Source organism: Gavialis gangeticus, unplaced genomic scaffold (assembly GCF_001723915.1).
Source record: "Gavialis gangeticus isolate Ggan-Ray unplaced genomic scaffold, GavGan_comp1, whole genome shotgun sequence".
NCBI classification, from domain to species: domain Eukaryota; kingdom Metazoa; phylum Chordata; order Crocodylia; family Gavialidae; genus Gavialis; species Gavialis gangeticus.
Window position 1 is genome coordinate 35604589 of NW_017729006.1, and position 5295 is coordinate 35609883.

The window sequence follows — 5295 nt, forward strand, 5'->3', positions numbered from 1 at the left end:
ATTCAAGTGAGGCCTCATGATAAATTTTCCTGTTCCTTCTTATGCCATTGCCCTGCTGCTGAATCAATTTGAAAGGCTAAAAGCAGTCTCAGGATCCTGATGACTTCACAAACTAAAAATAGTTTTTGTGATGTCATAAACTATGTCATCATCAGAATCTTATGATAGGTTCTTAAAGGTATACACTGATAATATTAACAAAGAGCTCTCATAAAAGAAATCTTTCTTAGCTTATTACTGTATTTACTTAAATCCAAGACAAGGATTTTTTATTCTCATTCAACATAAGGGGGAAAAGCCTCTTGTCTTGGATTTGAGTACAAGTCAGAGAGGTGGCAGCAGGGGTGACTGCTGTGACTGACTCTGTCCTGGGCTCAGGGTTTGAGTTGGAGCCCATGCTGCCCTCACCTGTTGCCCTTTCTCACTCTCCGCCGTCTACTCTGCCCCTGCCACTGCCTACCTCCTGCCACTGCCTCTGCCCTCCCTGCTGCTTGCCCCTTTCCACCCTCCCCTCCCAGCTCCTTTACCCTCTCCAGCCCAGGCCCCAGAGCACAGCCACAGACTAGATTCTATACATTTTCCATGTACAGAATCTAATTATTGGGAGGGATTGCCTTGAATTCAAAGTCATCTTAGACATAGGTAAATATGACATATATCTTCGCGTACCAGTGAGGTAAAAATGTGGTAGAGCAGGGGTGCTCAACTTCTTGCCTATGAGCCAAGTGTGGCATACAGAACCATGGCATTCAGCCCATGGGGCTCCCCACAGGTTAGGAAATTGGGTGGTAGGGGAGTAATGGCAAGTAATACTGCCACCCTACCCTGCTGCCAAATTCCCCAGACACTGTGCAGATGGACTGAGACCAGGCCAGGTCCCCTTCCCCCCAGCTATGTGGCCAGATAAAGGATGGGCCATGTTCCCTTCCCATCCCTACACAGCTGGATTGAGCCCTGCTTCACTGCCCTGTGTGCTGGACTGCGCCCACTGGCTAGATCCATCCAGCCCATGGACAGACTGAGCACCGTCCATCCAGCCCAAAAGGAAAAAAGGTTGGGCACCGCTGCTGCAGAGCAGTGGTGGCTAACCTTTCTGGCAGGTGTGCCACAAGTTAAGCCCAACCTCTCCCTGAATGCTACTGTTTCCCACTCCCCAGAGGCATACCCTTAGAGTTTGCACCATGGGGTACCAGAAAGGAGGCAGGGGGGGCTCAAATCCCCAGCTGCATAGAGAGAAGCAGGGGTAGGCTGCTGTGAGGGAGCAAGAGTCAAGACCTATGTTAACCCTTTCCTGGTCCCACAACTGCCACAGTTTTGTGTGGCAAGCAGGAATCCAGACTCTAATTCAGTGGTGACTGCAGGATCAGGGAAGGGTTAGCTTAGTCCTTGGCAATGACACTTGGCACCTCCCTTTTGCAACTCTGTCCTAACCCTGCTCCACTTCAGGTGGCCAGAGGCTCTAGTCCCCTTGCCTCCATTCCAGCACCTCCCTTTACTGAATGCTTGAGATTTATGTCCTACACACAGCAGTTGCCTTTGCCTCTTGTGGAATGTATGCTGTGGATTGGCCACCCTGGCTGTAGGGAATAGGGGGTACATTCTATGGAATGCATTCATTTGTTTTCTTATTTAAAAAATGTTTTTCCATGACCAGAAGCAAGAAAGGAGAAATATCGCCTACAAAACAATTCTATCTTAAGATGTGGCTTGCTAAAGTGTTTATATTTCACTAATGAAAAGTATACTGACCAAAATGATATTATAGCACAATGTTCAACTTGCACGCTTTGAAGTGGGGAGTGGTAATGAAAGCTTTGTAGAGGAAGTTTCAAATATATCCTCTTCCAAAAGCTCAGAAAACTTGCTTATTTCAAAAGTTAAAAAATTGTTCCTTAGCAGCATTTTATAATTCCAAAGATCTTTGAAGGTTGGATATGCACACAGAAAACAACCCATTATCTCTTCCTCCAAAGGGCTCCCAAGCCATCTCTTTCTTTGAGTCTCCTTACTAAACTTTTCACATGAAGTCAAGAATGATGAGTCAGCTTTTGCAGATGCTGCCTTCAGTAGTCTGACCCTCAATGATACTTTCTGCACTTTTCTAAGTACTTTCTACTCTGAGCTCTACTTCTGAAGTTCCAACAGGTTCTAGCTGTCTGGTCTGGCAGGTGGGTTATCAGAGCAAGGAAACTTCTCTTTAATTTGTTTTCTCAAGGTCTCTCTATAACCCATATCCAGGTCAAGACTAAACTCATCTCACTTCTACCTCCTCAGCATTTCAGATATCTGTCCTTCCTATACATTTCACTGGATTAATATCTGCCTATGACCTTTCGGCAGGGGGCTGGACCTCATGATCTCATGAGGTCCCTTCCAGCCCTAATGTATATGAAGCCTATGACCTAAACATTCTACTTTTCTAGTGTTCTCCCCTCCTATCTTCTGATCTTCAGGATACCCGCTCTTATCTCTTAACCCCAAAGTACCCTTAAAATTAGGTTATCAGTATCCTTTTCCTTGTCATTTATTTATCTTCAGACCCCACTGCTCAATGCACTGTGTATGTAGTTTATCCTTCTTGATCTTTCTCTACATTCATATACTTTCAATGCAGACTTGAGAGCATTGCTTTCCCAAACTTCCCTTGATCCCTTTCTTCAGTTAAAGTTGGCAGGCTCACTGCCTTCTATGCCTTCTCTAGGCTGTCTTCTGTACAGGGAGTACCCTTTCAAACTTGCTTACACACAGACCCGGACACAGGCATGGGTGAACCAAGCAGCTGCCCAAGGCCTGGACAGAAATGGGGCCCAAAAATGGAAATTTCTTCCCCATTGTCTGACTATTATCATTATCTCTGGTGAAGGGGGGCCCGATGCTAAAGTTTTCCTAGGGTCACCAGAAGTCTAGGTACGTCACTGCTTACACACCCACCATTAAATGGCATGTTAGCATTCATTCCTGCAGGGTGCCATGCACAAAGTAAATCAGTGCACTAAAGATAAAAATCAACCAACCAACCAAACAGCTAAAGACAAAAAAAGTGCTCAGTATTGACAGGATGCAAGAATTAGCATAAGAAACAACAAAAGTTTATTCTAAACTGTATGTTAATACCTACACTGTAGCCTGCCCTGGAGAAAAAAGGTCTACTGTAATAATTCATGGAATAATGGCTTGTGATTTGAACCATCTTTTCTTGCTCATCCACCACACTTTTTAAAAACACAATGGAAATGAATGTTTATAAGAGAAGAAATCTGAAACACAAATTAGAATGTGTCATTAGAGTAGCAGTGCCATCTGGTGGGAGAAGAGGCTCAATTATTTTAAAAACACATGATCTATCTGCATGGGCAACACAAATGCAGAAGGAAAGGCAATTTTGGAAATGAAAAATTCACCTTGAGGTGCAACATCTTTAAAAAAAAAAAAAAGCAATAATACATTAGATTTTCCATGGACACTATTAAATGTCTGAACTGTTGGTCAAAATTCTACCACCACTCATGGATTTGTTCATTATACAAAGAAGATGTCCTGAAAGTGGAAGAGGCAAGGATTTCTTAGGGTGATATCTTTTATTGGACCAACTACATAGTCAGGATAGAGACAGACAAGCTTTCAAATGCAAGGCATTCTTCTTCGGGTCTGAGCAGTGAGAGCCAGCACACCACAGTAAACAAAAAACAGTTATAAAAGCAGGGGTGAGGGAAGAATTATTCCCAGGGGTAGTGGACAAATGATTAGAAGAAGCAAAAAACCATGATTACTGGGAGATCAGGGTCTATCGAAAGGGAGGAGGGTCTTTCTCACTTTTCGTGCATGGGAGGAATCCAGGGATCAGGTAGGTTATAATGTCACAAGGCAAGGTACATACGCACTTTTGCAGACTAACTAAATAATATATAGAGAAAGAGTATTTATCTTACTTAGTTAGTTTATAAAGGTGCATATCTATCTGCCTTCTGACTGACTGTGTTAAGTTCTTGGTTCTTAGTGTCCAGCCAGCTTCTGAATGTTTGTAACCGAGTTTCCTTTTAATGGTGTTTGGTAGATTTCCCTTGAGCATGAGGATAGTGAGGTCAGAGAGAAAGTGGGTGTTCTGTGAGAAATATGCTCCTAATGGCCTGTTTTGTGTCTGCCTTTGTTATTTTTTTCTGAGAGAATCCATTCTGGTGCATAGTTTCTGTATAGTTTCACCCAAGTAGTTACCACGAGAGCATTTGATGTATTGGATCTAATATATCGTATTTTGGGAAAGGTATGTGTTGGAACTATGGATTCTGATGGTTTTGTTAAGGGGATATTGATAATAGTAGCAGTGAAGACGTTGGCAGGTTAAGCCTTTCTTGCTTAGGTAAGGCTGTGTTCTACTTGATGTCTGTTAGGTAGTAGGAAGTTTGCTTCTGATAATGAGTTAGGCAAGGTAAGGGGGTTATTTGAAGTCAGGAGCAGAGGGGCTGGGAATATTTTTCTTGTAGCCTTTGGTACACCTGGGTGGTGTACCCTGTCCTCTGATGACAGTGGCGGTGGTCAGGCAGGGTGCTGAGTAAGGGGTCAGCTACTAGAGTGGCTTCCTCCCCTCTCTATAGAGCTACACCAAAACCAAATACTTAACTAGGTACAATTACAACAATAAATACAGACACTTAATATAAAACACAGAATATTTACAAGGCTTAACATATAATACTATATATAATATTCCACAATTCACATATATTACCCATATATGAACCAAATAACTTACAACCTATACAACACAGTTAATACATAGGGATATTAACCTATATAACCCAAGTAACTTAACCATAATATTTCTTTAAACCTTCACGAATAACAATAACAATATACACATTAATACATTAAAACACATAAACCATATAAACCCCCTTAATGCACATATACAGCCCTTAATGCAACAACCTCAAAATAGGGTGTGCACTCAGCACCTTTGCAAGGGGTTTCCTTGAAGCCCCTCTGCTTTAGGGCTCTGGGATGTGGACACGCCCCTCCTGCAATAGAGGGTGGAGGTGGCAGACCCTCCTCACCCATTCAGCCTTCCCTGTGGAGCCCATTTCCCCAGTAACTCACGCTTCCTCTCTGGAGAACTCAAGGCTCATCCCCTGGTGGCCGATCCCGCAAAAGCCTCTTCCCAGCAGTGCTTTTGGCTCTCAACGACCTGGCTCCCTGCACTGGGCACCCAGGGGTCTCTCTCTCTCTCATGGGACCCAAGTCCTTGCAGGCTCTGACTCCCTGGTCTCACATAGGGGGTTCTTCCCTTTTCCCAGTCCT